Genomic DNA, 21,055 nt, shown 5'->3' with positions numbered 1-21,055 from the left:
TGTATCAAATCCATGTAAATGACAGGGGTGCTCACGGGGGGGGGGGGGGGGGAATTATGGCGCAAGTTGCGCCATCAAAATTTTTGGGGGGGATTTAAAATTTTTTTTAAATTCATTTATTTAAATTCATTTATCAATTTATTTTTAAATCAAATTATTTTTTTATTTTATTTTATTCTGTTTATATTTTATTTCACTTATTTATTTAGTTGGCGTGTGTGTTTTTGGTGTAGCACAGAATAATATTAATATTAATATTTTATTAGAACTTTTATAATAAAATATTTTTAAAAATAATTAAATAAATAAACAATTTTTTTAATAAATAAAATAAAAAATATTTTAAAAAATAAATAAATAAAAAATACTTTTAAAAAATAAATAAACAAAACTGTTTTTTAAAAATAAATTAATGAAAAATATTTTTAAAATAAATAAAATAAAAAAGAGAGTTAAAAATAATAAGTAAAAAGAGAAAGAGGGTTGAGAAAAATGGGGAGAAGGGGAATTTGCGCTAGTGAACTTGAGGGGGGGGGGGATAGGCACCGCTGTATAAATGTACAATAATGCGCACAAAAATACAGAACTATGCCTCATAAAAGTGGAGTTTCTCCAGACTAAATTTACTGACAAAAAAACATACACGAGATTTTGCAGAAAGCCGAAGAATCACATGTTTAGTTGCTAACTTTGAGAACTTCCCAAACATTGTTTTTGCATATAGCAGTTTCACAATTAACCAAAAATAGTGTAGAAGTTTAAGAACATAAAAGTGCAATCGCTTATTAAAAAATTGCAGTAAATTGTAACCACAAGTTTTCTAGGGAGATATAATTTTTTAAAAAATACTAAAAGTTGATATAATTATGTTGGTTAACTCATATTTTGTATTGAGTTAATAAAAAAAATGTTTTTTTTATTGAATACTATAAAAAATGCATTAAGAAAGCAGAATAAAACAGTTTAGAAAAATAGTTTTTGCAAATAAGAGTTACAAAATAATAATAATAATAAATAAATAAATAAAAAATATAATTAAAGTTTCGCCAAATGTAATTAAATAACTTTAAAATTTTTAGCTTCTGTCAAAAATATTAACAATAACACTCAAAGAGAAGTTCAGCTGCATGCTTTTTTTTAAAAAATTAAAATAACATTTTAAGAACGTGGATTTTCTAAGATATCAAAAGAAAAAATCCATACTAAATGCTCATATTCAGATCTAATCAAATTTTGCATTGATTTAATATTTTTTAAAATGAATACTAAAACCGCAGACTGGAACAATTTCAACAAAATTATTTTTTTACAAATAAACATCTCAAAAAAAAAAAAAAACACCAAATGGAACATGAACCTGACCTTGTCTGACTTCTGGCTGTGAGTCCTGGAGATTTCGATGTGAACGAAATACATGCAACACAAACATGCGATTCCCAGACACAAACGCCGCTTTTTTCAGCCGCCACATTAATGCATTCCGTTTGCGAAAAATCAAACCACCGGTCTGTTCGGAGAAAAAGATCGCTCACTCTCTCTGCCTCGAATGCCGGCTGCACCCCTCCCCCCTCTCCACCTTCTACTAGCCAAATGATTCTTTATGTCTTGCATTTCTGTATGAAATCGAGGAATCTCGGACAGCCATTTTTTGACCTAAAACTTGTAGCTGAATTGATTAAAATCTTTTATTCGTAAAAAAGATTAAAAATACTTAATTCTATTTTTAAGAATTAACTCGTTAGGTTTTTTTTTTTTCCTCTTTTCTTTTTTTTTTTCTTTTTTTTTTTTTTTTTTTTTTGTGCCATATAGCCGAGCCATTCGACGAAAAAGTCAACCCTTTGTCCCGCACGTGACGATTCATATATTTCATTTAAAAGTAATAATTTTAAAGACAATGACGAAATTTGCTGCTTAAGAAATCACGCATAAGTTTGTTATTTGTTAAGCAAAAAAAATTTTATTATTGATTATTGATATTTTAAAGTATTGTTTTGAATGAAATATATGAGGCGTCACGCGAGGGACAAACTGACCGTTTTTCGTGAAATGTCCCAGCAGCGTGTTTTCAACCTTTTCTGACCCGCGCACTGGCAGGAGCTAAAAGAAAAAAAAAAAAAAAGATCGCGGACGGATGATGTTTTACATCTTTCTCCCCTTATTTCCTTTTTTTCAATTTTTTTCTTTTTTTTTTCTCAAAAAATAAATAAAAATAAATAAATAAATAAATAAATAAATAAATAAATAATAATAAGGATAATAATAATAATAAGATAGAGTTTTAAAAAAGGTTTGCATTTGAAGACAGTTACAAACATGTGAATTTCTTCTTCTTTTTTTATTTTTTTTTGCAAAAAAAAAAAAAAAAAACTTTCTACACGATTACCTTTAAATACTCGTGAAAAACGTTTGCGAACGACTGAACCCCCCCCCCCCCCGTTTTATTACAAACTATGATAAATATTAACAAATGAATGAAAAATATAAGTATACATAAAATTTTACTTTAAATTCTTACGAGAACTGGTTAGTTTGAACTGTTTTGAAGACAGAACACCGAGTGAAAATATGTTAGATAAAAAACACCAGGATTTTTTTCTTTCGTTCTGAAAGAACTAGTTGCAAGCATATTATTATTAATAATGTTATTATTATTTTCAGCCGCTCGGGGGAGTTGGCGACTGGACCTTGTCGAACCCAGTCGCAATTTTTTCACATTCCTTCCATACAATTCACAGAAAAACGGGAGGCCTGTAGTTACTCCCAAATCAAGGTGAATGCTAGCAAGTTATTTCTTTGTGGTATTAAATATGTAATGAATATCTCTTCCCACATGGTTGTTTAAATGGCTATTTCCGGATGCTTCAGCACAACGAAGATTGTCAGAAACTACACAGCCTTCGTATAAAACATATCGGTAATTTGTTTTAAAAAATGTTTAAAATGAAGAAAATAATTAAAAAAAAAGTAAAATATGGCTTAATTTTTAAAATGAAACGTTTTTAAAATTTTCATTATTTTTTGGTAAAACAAATTCTGAGCTACATTCAAATCAGCCCGCAAGTAGTCAAATCTCTTTTTAGAAAAATAGCAAAAGTATAAACGTAATTGAAAATAATGTATTACATGACTACATCTTACTATTTTAGTAGAATTCTATGTTCTTCCGTTCTGCGTCAAACGGGATAAAGAGGAGGAGGGGAAAATCTCACACCATTTGCCATGTTTGGTCACAATGTTTTTCTGCATTTTCCCTAAGTATGTGGGTACGTCTTGCATCTCTCACGCAAAAAAAGTCCACCCATTTGCTTGGAAGATATTTATTCTTCATCATTTCGAGACGAAATGTTGCTTTTTTATTTATGTGAAACAAAATGTGTGTTTAAAAAAGAAAAAAAAACCCCAAACTTCTACGCATTTGCTGCCAAAAAAAAAAAAAAAAAAAAACCAAAAAAAAAAAAAAAAAACATGTGTGGAAACTATACCACACACCTAAAAAATTTTATGGGAATTTAGTATCACCAATGGTCTCTTTTCCGCTCAACCCATCATCGAAATTAGAAAAATACTTTTACTTTACTAATTTTGCAAAAAACATTTTATAGAAACAGCATTCAGTCGAAACTTTAACGCAATTGCGGCAGATGATCACGAAATTAACCGAAAATATTCAAATTGTTTTGTGTGCATTTTGCTTTACCAATGGAACCTTTTCTGCTCTACCAGGGTTTTCAAATCGCTCCGCATTTTGCAGAGTTGCTCCGCAAAAATGGCGAAACTCCGCTGCTCCTTTAATGCAATTGCGGCAGATGATCAGAAAATGAACCGAAAAAATTCAAATTTTTTGTGTGCATTTTGCTCTACCAGTGGAATCTTTTCTGCTTTACCAGGGTTGCCAAGTCACTCCGCATTTTGCAGAGTTAATCCGCAAAAATGGCGAAACTCTGCTGCTCCGCAAAGAAGTTGTTTTGCTCCGCATTTCCTAGCCGAACGTTTTCGAGATTATATTTTGTCAAAGATATCATGTCAAACATATAAATTAAAGATGCTTATACTCAAATGTTGAAATAGTGTTTAAAGCTGCTTTATTAATTAAAAAATAATTATTTTTATACTAGTACTTAAAATAATTATTATAGCTATAAAACAATTTTAGTTATGTGGTTTTTAGTTATTTTTATTGATTTTTGTACAAAATACCGAAGTACTCCTCAAAATTTCAAATTGCTGCTCAAATTCACCACAGATGCTCCTCAAATTGTTCCTCCAGGGTTGCCAGGGTTGGCAACCCCACTAATCTTTTTGAATCACCCTGCATTTATTAAAATTCGTAAGCACTATTCATTTATTAAAATTCGTAAGCCTCAAAAAAAGAATACATTATCGCTTAATGGCATGTAAACTAATGTTATAAAAAAGATCCTAAATGACGAAGATAATATCGATTTAGAGTTATCCAACATTGAAGCTTTCTTCTACATCATTTTAAGGCAATTTAACTAAATTTTCTCACGAGAACGATCCTTTGCCTTTTTATGAAACTAACGTTCATTAAAAAGAAAAAGATGAAACACAATATGATTCCATTCTCATTTTTATTGGAATAAAATAATCCGGTTCTTTGAATTTTGCAATAACGATTTCATCCACGTAATTATTGCCATATTATGTCAGAAGTAAAAAGGAAACCTTTGTTCAGAAAATGAGAAAATTAATGTAACAAACTATTATTTCAATTTTATTTTCATTTTTGCTTTAATTACGTTGATTTTCTCGTTTATGATTTATATCAGTTATCAATTTTCAGATACTTTATTTGATCCCTCCCTCCCCTGGTGACACTGATATAGTGACCCACCAACTAGTAGCTAGAAACAGGTACAACATAACTTGAGCCATTTCTGAAAAAGGTTCACAATCGCTGTACTAGGTTAAAATTTTATATAGCAGTGGTTCCAAACCTACGGTCCGCGGACCACATCCGGTGTACGTAGCTTATCCGTGTGTCCAGTTGTTTTGTTTAATGTTACACATCGAAAAGGACGATTAATGATAATGTTAAAAATTTAGTTTTAAATGTTCAGAAATTGATTTTTGAAAAACAGATGCATTTAATAAAAGAAGCATAGTTATGATAACATAAATTATTGTTTTTTAATTTTCTTTCCTTTTCCCTGTTTTTATACGTCATTTTTGAAAAACATTAAATGTGTTGAAATTTTATAAGTATTCTGACCCGCGAGAATCATTTTAATATGGGGTACGGCATCCAGATAGAAAAAGGTTGGGTACCACCGTTATACAGTAAACTAACTATTATCCGTGGATTTGGGTGGCAGCACAAGTGTTGTGGATAACAAAAATCGCAGATAAACAGCCAAAAGGCTAAAATGAGGGACAGATGAGATAAAAATTGTCCTTCCTCAAAAAATTAGCTGTATTGATGCATAATACTTTCTTCAAACAGTGAAGATATATACAGTACAGTAAAAATGTTTGTTCTTTTTGCACAACAAAACTTAACATCAATAAAGAACAAATCTATGTACGAATATATATATATATATATATATATATATATATATATATATATATATATATATATATATATATATATATATATATATATATATATATACATATACAAATTTTCGACAAAAAAACAGCTTTTGGTATTTGCTTTTTACTGCGAAAATACACGTTCTTGATTGTTGATTGACTCGCCGATAATCCACCCCGCGGATTCTCCGCACGCGAATAATCGGGAGTTTACTGTATAGGATTCAAATTTTCCTTAAGGAGCCATGTCATTTAGCCCCTAAAACGAAATAACTTGCAGTGACCTGCAATGGCACACTAATAAGGCCACTCAGCATTAGTATATATTAAAAAAGAAAATCGTTTTCTTTTCCCCTCTAGGAACAGGAAAAAGTATGCTCGATTTTGAAAGTAGTTTTTCCCGTTTGTGGTGGTAGTCGGAAGATGAGAGGGATTTCTTTTTAGTTGTAAAGAATCTGTTTGTTTCTAACCGGTTATTTTGACGTATACGTGGTAATAATAATTTATGGTATGTAGATTCATGCTTTGAGATGTTACGTAGGGCATATTCTCATTGAAAACCAGAATTTGACTAAATTTTCCTCTTTAATGATTTCACAAACTCATTTTTCTCCTCTTGGGGTAGATGGACTCGTTATAGTGAGCAACGAGCATTTTATGAATTTGCATAATCTTTTAGCCTTATACAACTTCATAATCTTTTTAAGCTATCAAAACGAGCTGTGGTCTCAGTACGTTGAACTACAGATCATTTTTTTCAGTAGATTATCCGGTTCGTAGGTAAAGCGTCTAGTTTTTAGATCCGCTGATTATCTGTTTTTTGTGGATTTTCTGGGCATAGAAAAATTTTGAAAATCATTATAGTCCAGCATCCGTGCACTGCCAAGAAAATAATGCAAAAAATTATAACTGTTGTGATAGGAAGCAAATATAACAGAAGAAGAAAATAATTCTTTGCCTTAGGAATATTAAATAAAATGGTTTATATGCGTTTGTCTTTGAAATTGAAGACCTCAGTGCAAAGAAGAGGACAACAGTTCTACTTTTTAAAAACTTTGGCTAAAGAATGTTAAAAAAAAAGTTGGATTTTCTTTCTGTTTTCAAGATTGTGTCTATATATTTAATATTATGTTAGAATTTGCCTCTGTGAAAACAATTTCGACAAAATGATAATGTTACCCATTCGCAGGGTCCGACAAATCCTGGGCTACTAAAAAGTACCCTTAGTTCCTTCCAAGCAAGAATCTTTCAGACCACATGTTACTTTTCAATTCATTTACCTTAGGACTAATATTTCAACATCTGTGTCTTTGAATTTTCAAGAAATTTAATGATACAAATAAGGAAAATTCCAAACAAATTTTGGATTTTGTGCTCAAAACCAATCAATCATATCTGAATTGGATTGTTGAGTTGGTAGAAGAAATTCTGTTCAAGTGTTGGGCAATTCCACGAAAAGTGTTCCTGACCCACCAAAAATGTTTTTTTCACAAAAAATAGGAACAAACCTTATTTTTTGACAAAAAATATCTATATTTTTCAATTCTAGCATCAATTTTGGGTTTAAAATATTTTTATATCAGATTTTTGCCTATTTGATAACATTTATACTAAGTAAAAAAAAACGCATTGTTAGTGAAATAAATGTAAGAGCCTATTTTATACTTAATCATTTATTTTTTTTTGGGGGGGGGGGGGGGAACTAACAAATATCATGAGCACAGATGCTTTACTATAATTATGCCTCAATTTTTTTTAATAAAGACTTTTGATAAGTTCTTAACCCCCCATAATATGTTGGTCTTTTTTTATTGGTCACACACGTAACGCAAAAGAAACAAAAGTTTCCCCCCAAGATCAAATTGGGGGGACTGGAAGAAAAATGTCTCATATCATAAATTAACTTGATATACGAGGCGTATTTTTAAAGTAAGTTCCGTTTTGATATAAAAAATAACGAGTACAGATAGAGCAAAGAAATTTATTGCACAAAAATCTACCATCCTTACGCTATTTTTTGACATTGCTCCCGTGATTTTCCAAACATTTGTCATAGCGTGGTACAGGTTTTTGTATACCTATTCATAGAAAATTGCCACCTGTGTAGTCAGCCATGGGATAACATGTTCTCTGAGCTCATTATTGCTGTTGTGCCACAGACCACCTTGGAAAGACTTCAGATGCCGAAACAAATGAAAGATGCTGCGAGCGAACTGAGGGCAGACCAGAGGATGTTCAAAAACGCCCCAGCCGAAGCCCTGTAAGAGTCCTCATGGTTGACTAAACGGGCGGTAACTTTGTACGAATAGGTATACAAAAACCTGTACCACGCTATGACAAATGCTTCGAAAATCACGGGAGCAATGTCGAAAAATAGCGTAAGGGTGGTAGATTTTTGTGCACGAAATTACTTAGTTCTATCTGTACTCGTTCCTTTTTTATATAAAAACGGAACTTACTTTAAAAACACGCCTCGTATAATACCTGTAACCAGACTTTCATCTTCAAACATTCGGCAGAAAATTTTTAACGAGGCTTTTTGAAAGATATCACATATGTAACGCTCCTGATTAGTTTTCATTTTAAACCATTTTTACGTACCATTTTTACGGAAAGGATTACTTTACACAATTCAACTTTAAACATTGTGTGCAAGCACTGGAACCAAGACTCAATGAGAGTTAAAAAATAATTAATAATAAAAATAATAAATAAATAAATAAGTAAGACTTGTTTATTTCGTACCCAAAGAGCAATTTAAACTAAGTATTCGCAATCTACATACTTTAAGATAAAAGGTAATCCGTTCTATTTACCTTAAATTGCGTTAATATTTTTTGATAATTTTTCGTTTTTGAGAAGAGAAGTGAATAAATTCTACAGATAATTTAACATTCCAAATAGTTTTAAAGCGCATAAGTAAGTGTTAGAAGTTCCTGATAGTTTATAAGCTTGACATTTTTTTTCTTTGTATACAAATAAAAATTAATTTCACTCCATTCTTTGTTTTGTGAATATTTCCTTCCAATTTAAGTATTTACTGGCTGCGTTGCCTGTTGTTGCACGGTCTACTTCGAATATAGGAGTTTGGTCAAGTGACGTATTTTTAACAATCAGGCTTAAATAAAAGAAAAAAAAAATAGAGTAAAACTTCCCGTCAAGGTGTAGAAAAAGAGCAACTTTATGCCTCAAAATTTAAATTCAGACGTCTTAGGCTTTTTTTTTTAATTCAAAAAATCTTAGCATTATTTGTAATAGGATTAACTATCCCGTTTCAAGGATTTTCTGGCAAAAACCCCTAAGGGGGTCGACCCCCTTTAGGGAGGCGAAAATACCCCTATGTGAATTCGTGAGCATCAAAGGACCTCTGCGCCAAATTTGGCAAAGACCCGATGACTAAAGTTGAATTAGGAAAACCCCAGTGGGGGTGGGAAGTCACAGCCCCCCCCCCAGGGGAAAAATCTCCATGTGAGTTCCTGAGCACCAAAGAACCTTTGTCCGCAATTTCGCAAAGATCCGACGCTAACTGGATTTTTACTGGAAAATCCCCCTCAACTGATGAACGCGGTCACGCACGTAACGCTTATAAAATATTTTTTATTGCTATTGTACGAGCTATAGATCTAAATATTAATGGAATACTTACTTGGTATACTTAGACACATGCACAAAAAATACTGTTCATTTACCTTTCAAAACTTTGCAAGAAATTACAAAATAATATGAGGCACAGCTTATTTTCAGATTTTCCGAGTCACACACGTAACGCTGCATTTAAAATTCTATAAAAAAATTTAGAATTATCCTAGGAAAAAACACTGCCACCTAAAAACTCTTACATATGTTCTGTAACTCCAATAGAAATTACTAAGAGATCTTTAAAAATATCATATTGATTTTTATTGTTTTTTGCAAAGAAATGGTGTCAAAAAGTCACGCACGTAACGATGGAATGGCCCTGTTGCTTTTCTCTTTTCATGCTGGAAATCTACTTTTTATTGCATCCCCCCCCCCAAGTAGTCACCATGTTACCATCTAATGTTTGGTGTTCAGATTTCATTCTTTAAAAACAGGAAAATGTGACACTAATCAGAAAACATGAAAATCTTGGTTACAAGTCAAATGTTTTGGCAGTAGGGGAATTTTTGGAAAATAAAATAGCGGAGCAAGTTAAATGTAATTTTTTTTTCATTTTGCTGTGCCATCTATCAACCACTATTTTAATTAATTTCTTAAACATATAGTTGATTCCAGTCAAAAAAAAAGTAGCTCTTAATTTTACCTCGATGAAAAGTTATGAATTTTCCGCATTTTACGTTTTTCCTGTTAGATAAAAAAAAAAGAAAAAAAGTTCTAAAATAAGCAAAAGCAATATGTTTCCTTTTGTGCTTTTTTAAAGCTAATCCATGCTGTTGAAATTTAAATCTATGAAAACAGAAATGCAACTGCTCCATCCAGTTTCATTACGGAACTCACTATCATGGATTATTTTCACCCTAAAAGCATATTGAACAACAAAATGTGAAAATGATCTAAAATGGAATGAACAGTAATGTTCTTTTCGTAAAACATAGATGTTGTGGGGAATCTTGCAAATTCTATGTCGATCCGGTGGTTCAGTGATAGGTTCAAATTATCACGATTCGAAGAAAACTTGACATCTTTATTGAAGACTATGTACATTATTTACATATTGGTGATTAAACCAAATCATTTATTCTAAACAGCGAAATTACTCGCTTCCACGGAGCTTGCGCTTCGTGTTTCGAATTCTATTTCATCTCTTCCACTGTCAGAGTTGCCACTAAATTTTTCCATAATCCACTTACTTAATTCAATAAGCGCTTGCAGCGCTCTCTATTGGAATAATAATTGGGAAGGAGCATAGAGCTTAAGTTTCTCTACACACTCCCCACCTAAACTCCTCGAGTTTACATTTTCTTTGTAATCAAAATATATTGAAATATAACAATAACAATTTTACACAACAAAAAATGAATATAGCAATATAAAAAAATATTTAGAGAAACAAATAATATCATATTCAAATTATTATGCTTTTCAATAAGTAATGAATATCAAAATGAAACATAATTAGATAAATTCAAAAATCAAAAATAAAGAAATTAAAGTTCTAAACTATCAAATCGTTTGACTAATATATGGAAAAGATATAAAATGAAAATTCCAAAGTTTTTTTTTTCACGGTCCATTGATCATTTCCAAAGGATACACTAGCTGTATCGGCCTCCTATATTGTCCGTCCTTTGTCTTAACTGTGCAGGCACGAACAAGTCCATCACGTCCTTTAAAGAGTTCTGTAATTATACCTAAAGGCCACAAGAACTTATTTTTGTTACTTCCTTCGAGAAGTACCACGTCCCCTATCTTGAGAGATTTTCCTTCTTTACTGCAATCCAAGCGATGTCCAGTTCTTAAATCTAGAAGATATTGGGTCTTCCATTTCAGCCAAATGTTCTTTAACAGTTTTGTCTGATACTCCTTTCTTCTTCTCAATTGGTCAGGAGAAGTTTTGGCGATGAGATCAGAGAAGTGAACTGGATAGCTGTGATCATTTTTTGCATAATTTAAAAAATGTAAGGGAGTTAATGCTTCAGGTTCATCTAACTCGTTGTAGGTGTAAGATAGTGGGCGCGAGTTCAAAACTGTTTCCACTTCTGTTAGAAGCGTTGTCATTTCCTCGAACGTCAGAAGGGCTTTTCCTATTACTTTTCGCAAACATTCCTTAACCGATGTAACAAGGCGTTCATAGAATCCTCCCCACCATGCGGCTCTTTCGATGATGTATTTCCATTGTATTCTTTCTTTAGCTATGAAATTTTTGAATGTATCATCTTCCAATATTTTAGAAAACTTTCTCATTTCTTCTTCAGCTTTCTTAAACGTTTTAGCGTTATCGGAATAAATGATTTTGCAATTACCTCTTCTACTTAAGAATCTTCTAAATACAAGTAAAAAGACTTGTGTAGACATGTTTGATACAAGTTCAAAATGTACTGCACGAATTACCGCGCAGGTGAACAAAACAATATACGACTTTTGCATATCTTTGGAGTTCTTTACATATGGGCAGTTCTCAAAAGGTGGGAACAAAAAAGTTAACTTTGAGCAATTTCAAAAATTTTCGAATTTGATATCAATTTTTCTTTTATTCTATAGTATGCATACCTAGAACACAAAATATGAACATGAAAAGACAGCAGGTATTTGTAAAAATTGTTAATTAGCAAATTAAATCAGCAATCTGTAGGTAACAGATTTTGGACATTGTTGTCATGTAGGTAACGGATTTTGGACATCATCATAATGTAAGTTTCACCATTTTTGACAACTGTTAATCTGATTTTTAACTTTTCCAATGAAAATTTTATTTACTACTTTTTGAATTTTGCAATTTAATGATAAAGAGGATATTAATGAAGTACTTGAATGGCTATACATACTGCTCTTTACATATAATAAAGTTTTGGAATGATTTTGAAGAAGTTGATGAAAGGTAGAAAAAAGCTTCATGGAAATAATTATACAAACTTGTAGTTTGATTTATTGGGACAAATAAGGAATAAAAATAGAAACAAATAAATACGACATATATATTTTTAAAGGAAAAATAAACAAAATATTCTTTAAGAAAGAATGTAAAAAATGACATCAGTTTTAATAACGAATATTTTTTCTAATGTCATAAGAATTAAAACGATGTCTAAAAAAATTATTGAAAAAAGAAATTCGTATTTCTATTTCGAGATCGTTAAATTATGTTTAAAAGAAAGAGAAAAAAAAAATTCTAAAATAATAAAAGCGGCGGGAAAAAAAATTGCTAGCGCAGGTGATAACGTCGCCAAAACTGGTGCAGCTGACGATTAACTACATTTGTTAAACTGGAATCCCCCTCTGGTAACCTTGAGCGTATCGTATACTGTGCTGTCGCCAATGTCGCCAGCGGAAGTTTGCTTGGCGATGTTAGCGCAAAATGGCTTTCGTTCGATCATAGAAAGCCATGTTACTACTGTAATTTATGCATTGTTCAATGTGTAACGTATTAATTATGCAAAATACCAATGGATTAAAGAAGATAACATTATAATAACCTTTTTTATTGAGGTTAGAAGACAGTGGATCATCAAAAATTATGAATAAACGGACAGAATTATCGGCATCAAGATCGTTACGCCATTTGGACATCTCACATGTATGTTTAAGAAAAATCATTTTTCTTCTAAGATACTGCATAAAAGCTTATGAAAACACTTTTAAACAATTAAAAATTGATTCTGAGGATCGATAAATACCTTTAAAACGAAAACATCATATACTTATTTCTCAAATAATAGCATTTTAAAGATCGCAACTTTTGGACATACATCAAATTTCAAAGTTACGTTTTTTTTAAATCGTTTACAAAGTAAATAATCTATCTTTATTTTTGTTATCTGTGTAAAATATTAACAAAAAGTTATTCAGTGTAAGATTCATACCTTTAATTTTTTTTTGAAACGTATGGAAATAATTTAAAAAAATTTTTTTTAATGGTACATTTGCTCAGTTAACGTTTTGGTATGTCCAAAATTGTGCCTTTTAGCAAAGAAAATATTTTTTTAAGGGCATTTGAAGAGCTTTTTTTTCATAATTTATGTCAATTCTTGTCTCTATACAGCATTATAATTTACCTCAAAAATTTTAGAGTTAATTAAAATGAAAGTTATTTGGTGTTGAAGCTTCAAAGTTGAAGTCTGTGTTTGTTCCCACCTTTTGAGAACTGCCCATATACAGGTCCCGCAAAATCAATTCTGCAAATGGAAAATGGTGGTGACTCTTGGATTCCATCTTTCGGTAAAGGCGCTGACATTTGATCTGCTGGTTTGGCTAAATATTTCTGGCAAATCAAGCATTTTTTGATGATCTTCTTAATTAACTGGCGCCCCTTCGGGATCCAGAAGCGAGATCTAATTTTGGCTAGAGTAGCAGATGTACCTCCGTGCATTATTTTTTCATGCTCTTTAAGTACTATCAGTCTTGTTAGCGCGGAGTTTGTAGGCAAGATGACTGGATGTTTATTATCCAAAGAAAACTCTGAGAACTCCAATCTTCCTCCTAATCTCATGACTTGCTTTTCATTGATGTAGGGGGCGAAATTGTACAACGGGGAATTCTTTTCAACCGAATTACCCTCGTTTAAAAATTTAAATTCTTCTCCAAAGTGTCTCTTTTGTTCACATCGAATCAATAAATTTTCTGCTTCTTGTAGCTCTTCTGTAATTAGAGCTCCTTGTATGTTACTAGATTTTCTCAATTTCGCGATAAAGCGTTTTGTCCATGCTGTAACCCTCAACAACTTTTCTAAGTCACTATATTTGGATAAATCAACTGGGTCTTCTCTAGTTTCGACTATACATTCAAGTTCATGTGTCTCCAGGGATTTTTTTCTATATTCTAGCTGAGATTCTTCTACTATTTTCTCATGGATCAATTTTGGTCAATGGTCAGGCGAAAGTCTCAACCAAGGTGGACCTTGTGTCCAAAGGGGTTCATTAATCAACTTTGAGATCTTTGCTCCACGGCTGACTAAGTCCGCTGGATTATCACAACTTCTGCAGTGTCCCCAATTATTTGGTGACGTCAACTTCTGAATATCCCGAACACGATTCTTAACAAAGGGTTTAAATGCATCGGGCTGTTTCTTGATCCAAAAATACGTTATGCTTGAATCGGTCCAAAAATAACAAGGAATATTTAAATTCAAAATTCTCACTATATTATTTCCCAGTTTGGCAGATAGTAATGCCCCCATTATTTCTAATCTGGGTAAGGTGAATATTTTCAATGGCGCTACCCTATTTTTGGAAGCAATGAACGTCGTTTGAATTTCTTTATCATTCGTCTTGAAACGTAAGTACGCAACTGTACCATATGCCACCGTGCTAGCGTCTGAGAAGCAAGGTAATTCGATATTTCTAATGTCTGAGCACAAACTTTCAAAAAAATAATGTCGAGGGATTTTGAATTTATTCATTTGATGCAACTCTTCGCACCATTTTCTCCATAGGGAGATCAAATCTTCAGGAAGTGGCTCGTCCCAATCTATATGTGATGCCCAAATCTTCTGAATCAAGAGTTTGATTCTTACAGTGAAGGGTCCCAAAATTCCTATTGGGTCGAAAATTCGTCCTAACACTTGTAGAATAAACCTTTTTGTCTCAATTGGCTTCGATAAAAATGACAATAGGCTTCGAATATCAAAATACAGTAAATCCCTCGAATTATCCCACGCCATGCCCAGAACTTTTAAGGCGGTGTTTTCAACATCGGAAATTTGAAAATTTGCATTTGAAATTATGCCTTCTTTTTCCGAAAGTTCATGTAATTCTCTCGAATTAGTATGCCATTTGTGCAGTTGCATGCTCGCTTCCTTGAATATCTGGATTGTTTCCAAAGAAGTAGTCAAGGCTTCTCTGACTGTGTCTCGACTTAAAATTACATCATCTACATAAACATTATTTTCTAAAATACTAACTGTTTCAGGGTAGAGTTGTTTATACTTTTTAAAGTGATGTTTGAGAGTTGCTGATAGTAAAAATGATGAGCTATTCAGTCCGAAAAGAATTGTTGAAAAACGATAAACAAGAGGCGGGATATTGTCATTGGTGGGGAAGTCTGTGAAGAAAAATCTGGTTACGTCTCGATCTTCTTTATCTAAGAGAATCTGTAAGAACGCTTGCTTTATATCTGCAGTAAATGCTACTGGATAATATCTAAATCTTAACAGAATTTCGAATATCTCCGGATACAAATTTGGGCCAACGTGGAGACAGTCATTTAAAGATGCGGAGTTTGAGTCATGTGATGACGCATCAAAAACAATTCGCAATTTGCTTGTGGTTCTATCTTCACGTATTACTTCCCTATGAGGCAAATAAAACACGATATTTTCTCTATCCGTTTCGTCTGTGACGGGTTCAATTATATTCTGTTTCAAGTAATCTTGTATTATGTTTTGGTATTCAGAAAATAGTTGCGGATTTTTTTTGAAACGATTTCTAAGTCGGTTGAACCTTTGTTCCGCGATTTCTCTATTATCATCCAATCTTGATGTGTCACTTTTCCATGGTAATTTAACTTTATACCGACAATCTTCGTATACTACATCAGATTCGAACTATTTGAGGATTTCATTTTCGGTTGAATTATAATTTTGATTTGCGCATATGAGTCCGGAATTTTCCAAATCCCAAAATTTTTCTATTTGTTTCGAGATTAAATCTTCCTCTACTATCACATTAAATGATAAAGCAAAGTTATCTTCTCCTTCTCGTCCTTGTAGGCTCCAGCCAAAAATAGTTTCTACAGCGACAAGATTTTTGTTCAAACGTTTAATGTGACCCGTTACTATATTGCAGTAATAATCTGCTCCGATCAAAATGCCAACAGGTTGTTGACTGTCAAGAGAATCCGCTAATATCAAATTTCGTAGCAGTTTATTTTGTCTAATTTCTTTTGATTTTGGTGGAGGAATGTCCGAACCTGATATGTGATCGGTTACCAATAATTCAACTTCTATTCTAGAATTAGGGGAACTTCTATGTTCTAGTACTAATCTAATGACGTCGTAAGTCTTTTGAATTGGCGCAGTAATTCCAAAAGTGTAAACCGATAATTTTTCTTTTCTAATTACTTCAAGATCTAATTTATTAGCCAATTCTTGTGTAATGAAAGACTTCATGCTTCCATTGTCCAAAAGAAGACGCGGATAGCTTATGCCTTGTTTTGTTTTGATTTTTACCGAGCAAGTTTGCAAAAGCATCGAATTGGATTTAGAATGTGATACGGCAGAAATGATTTCCTTATTTTTTTCAAATTGATTATCATTATTTCTCGAAAGTGAACTTGCTTCTTTTTTGTCGGTGTCATTATATTTTAACTTTGAATGGGATTTATAACAAATCGCCTCGGAATGAGCTCCTTTGCAAATTTTGCAACGCTTAGTTGCCTTAAAGTGGCAAGCAGATATTCTGTGATTTTTTCTAAGGTATAAGTAACACCTGCCATCCCCCCGCAATACATTCCTTTTTTCATCCACGTTAAGATTTACGCATTTTTCCGACTCGTGATCTTCTGAGCAAAATAGACACTTGTCAAGATTTATTGACGTTTTAGCAATTAGCTCATGTGTTGAAGGACATCTGTTTTCTGTAAAGTGCTGTGATCTGGAAGGGATCTTTCTGAACTGCTTATTATTCAAAGTACTTGTGTTAATCTGTTCACTGCTATTCGAAGGCGGAAGTTTTATACTAGCGATTTTTTCCCGAGATTCTATCTCCGAACGGAGAAAGTTTAGAAATGCATTCAAATCTATATTGGCTGAATTCTCTCTATTGCGGTGAAATTCTAGAGCGATATCAGCAGGAATTACTTTCATCAAAACAGGAATTAACATATTCGCGTAACTCTCGGGTTGGACATTGAGTGAAGAAAGGCTTCTTATTTGTACGTTAATTTTATCATACAATTTCCTTAATTTCGTAACTTCATTTGAGCTTTGTACCGGGGTCAAACTCAAGAGATTGGAAATGTGCGTGTTAATTATCAAGTCGTTTTGACCAAATCTATTTTTGAGAATGTCTATCGCAGAATCATAGTTTGTTTCTGAAATCGAAAAACCTTCTATAGCACTAGCAGCATTTCCGCTCAAATAACTTTTCAAATAGTTGAATTTTTCGACTTTTGAAAGTGTCGTGTTCTTGTGAATAGTTACTTCGAAAGAATTCCAAAAATTTATCCAATCACCGTAATCACCGTTGAATTTTTGGATGGAAGTTTTTGGTAACCGTACGTTACTTTGTGTTTGGTTTCGAATTTCATCGATAAGAGAGGAATTATTTGATACGTTATTAATGGACGTTTTATTTTCATTTCGCTGCTCTAATTTCTTAAAATAACGATTTATCCGATATTTCGTCAAAGTTATTTTATCTTTATAATTCATGGAAGTTTCTATATCAGAATCTAGTTTCTTCTCGTCTTCTATCAAAATTTGTATTTTTTCATCTAAGTTATCCAGTTCTATCTCCTTGCTATTTAACAGTTCTAAACAATTTTCTAGTTCTTCATTTTGCTCTTCTTCTATGTATTTATCAACATTTTTTACGATTACCGTAGTAGAAGAGCGAAGAACAGTTCTTTTTTGTATAAATGATTTTGGTTCCATTTTCAATGATTTTCAACAATGTAAATAACTCAAAAGTTCCTACCTTTTGCAGTCTTCGCATAAAAATGCTATCCAAATGCGATCCACTTAATAAAATTTCAATAGTTCATCTTTCCGATGCCGATGCACCATGTGGGGAATCTTGCAAATTCTATGTCGATCCGGTGGTTCAGTGATAGGTTCAAATTATCACGATTCGAAGAAAACTTGACATCTTTATTGAAGACTATGTACATTATTTACATATTGGTGATTAAACCAAATCATTTATTCTAAACAGCGAAATTACTCGCTTCCACGGAGCTTGCGCTTCGTGTTTCGAATTCTATTTCTATCTATTCAAGAGTCACAACTGACTTCAACTGTATTTTATGTCGAGGTCTGCATACTAGTGCCTTGCCTCCATTATTTTATATACCGATAGATGGCAGCACCATCACCGGATCGAACAGTTAATGAGAATTTAGAACTAGTCCAAGAGCTAATAGCTACCTGGTACTAGCACCCCCAGAGGTATCGTTTCACTTGGAGGACATTGAGACCACGAGCATATTTAACGTCGCCCAGTCCCCTTTAATGACGACGGTGGGTCGAATTCTATTTCATCTCTTCCACTGTCAGAGTTGCCACTAAATTTTTCCATAATCAACTTACTTAATTCAATAAGCGCTTGCAGCGCTCTCTATTGGAATAATAGTTGGGAAGGAGCATAGAGCTTAGGTTTCTCTACAGATGTTGCACCTTTTAAAAGGGTCTTCTCTTCTATCTTTAGTTTTTGGGTATTTGATTTTTGCTTTCCTTGTATTTCCCGCATTTTACATTTTTCCACATTTTACATATTTTTAACCCAGTCCTTTTGAGAAACGTAAAATCGGGTTTCCACTGTACACAGTTTGAGATTATTCTGCTTTGTGCGTGTAAAATTTCAAGAAAATTTAATTTTCTCCTTTAAAATCATTTTTACTCTGAATTATATTCGAATTATATGTTTCAGAGTTCTGTTTGAGCTCCCAAATTTATGCAAGACTTGATAACAAGCATAGTATTTCTTTGGTAAGTGGAACCCTTTTAAATGCTCACTTTTCTCGTGGAACCCTTAGCTTTTTGTTAATAGTTTGCTGGGCGTAGCCAAGGTTCTGTTGGAGAGGGAGCCAGGTTCTTATTTCAAAGAGACTATCCTAACTATTTGTCATCAAACTGATAATTTAATAGACTTCATTACAGACCATGGTAATTACTGATTACTGCTAATTATTATTTATTCTTATAAAACACCAAAACACTCCTATTTGCATAGTGCCCCAAAAAAATGGGGGGTCAAAGGAGTTGTGGGGGGGGGGCAGGTTTGGTGGGCGACACACCCTTAGAGCTAATTTTTTTCTTCGAAAATTGAGCAATTGAATTTTTACGTCATTATTAATGAATTGATCTTCCGAAAATTCGAGAAACGGACTCGAAAAGCGGGATCAGATGGCCACAGAAAAGATTCCCTCCTACAAAATCAAAGTTCAATTTTGATTTTTACAAAATAATAATATGAAAAAAGCATAAAACAAGTTCTTATTAGGTCAGTTCTTTCTTTAAACAAGTGAATAGATCATCACTATCATTTTTCATTCGATCATTAGTTTTGAACTTAGACAAGTGGAGGGGCAAAGTCCCTTTACTGCTGAAAGTGAGACGGCAATTGCCCTCTTGCCCCCCTTGTGCGAGCCCCCTATGCCTATTTGTGATTCTGAGTATTTTTGAAAGGGATGAATAGCCTCAGAATTTATGCATGAGTTATATGATTGAAATATTTTCTTAGTTAGGAAAAGAAATACTGATGTGTTTTACCTACAATAGTGTTAATAATTCACTAAAATTTACAAAGAAAAAGGTTTTAAAACTTAAAAACTAAAATGTCTCTTATTTTACAACATTTTTTAAAGTTATTTATAAACCAGAGACTTTGATGTCACTGTATGTTATGTTGACTTAAATTGGTCCTCACTCGTTAAATGTTAAAATTGTTCTTGTAACTGCTGCCATATATACTGGGAGAGTGACTAGAATTAATAGTAGAATATTTGAAATTTACATCAAAAATCGTAATTTTTGGCAATATTTGGTAATGATGCAGGAAAGGGAATTTGGGATGCCCTTCCATTAAGTTTTTCAACATTGAAGTCACTTTTAAACTATTTTGAAATTGAAGTGTTTAAAAGTGAGAAAGAGGTGCTTTATGACTGATCTTGGAAGAATTTCGAAGTGGAATCTGAAAGGCACAATATCAGGCGACAAATAAAATTATTCATATAGTGGCAAACCCTGATAGGTAATAAAGCTCAGATTAGTTACGAAAGTGAAAGTAATTTATTTTTATTTTTGGGAAAGCTTTTTTGCCGATTTTTGATTGACAAATTTGAAAGATGTGGAATGAAAACATGCAAGTCTCATAGACCCCCTGAGAGAGCTTCGTGGAACATTGGGGTTCCGCGGAACACAATTTAAGAAACACTGATACAGAGCAAGAGTTGATAATATGCCTCAAACATATAAATTCTTGGCAGCGAACTGGCTCGACTGCAATTTCTTCGCCATGATTCTTAATGAAATGACAAAAGGGAAAAGAAATCCTAAAAGCAGTTATCTTAATGGCTAAGTGGTTGGTGCTCTCCGAATAGAAATAAATATAAGTCAAAGTAGATAATATCCCAACAAAACATAAATGTGAAAAAGAAGCCAAGTTCAGTTGAAATGGGGTGCGGGAAAGACGGTGTCACCGACAAAAAAAAGTTCAGATCTAAACAATTACCAAGTTCCATAGCAGTTCCTCAAAGAAGTTGGATTTTCCCATGTTCTTCAATTCATTTAGAAAACAATTTTTTTACTTGCTTTTTATAATGGATTTTAAACTTGCGGCAAGTTTTAGTCATCACTATTTTTTAAATTTTTTTCCAAACTTGCCAAGTTTTAAATCCAATATCAAAGAAAGTAAAAAATTGTTTTCTAAATGAATTGAAGAATATGGGAAAATCCAACTTCTATGAGGAACTGCTATGGAACTTGGTAACTGTTTAGATCTGAATTTTTTTTGTCGGTGACACCGTCTTTCCCGCACCCCATTTCAACCGAACTTGGCTTCTTTTTCAAATTTATGTTTTGTTGGGATGTCATTACTTTTTGAAAAACTAAATCAAAGGTTATGTTCTAATTTAGACAGTTATAAATGCAAAAGCGTATATTACAAATATAGGATTTTCTTTTTTTTTTTCCTGCTGTTACGGTACA

Source organism: Uloborus diversus, chromosome 5, assembly GCF_026930045.1.
Source record: "Uloborus diversus isolate 005 chromosome 5, Udiv.v.3.1, whole genome shotgun sequence".
NCBI classification, from domain to species: Eukaryota; Metazoa; Arthropoda; class Arachnida; order Araneae; family Uloboridae; genus Uloborus; species Uloborus diversus.
This window is presented reverse-complemented; position numbering follows the sequence as displayed.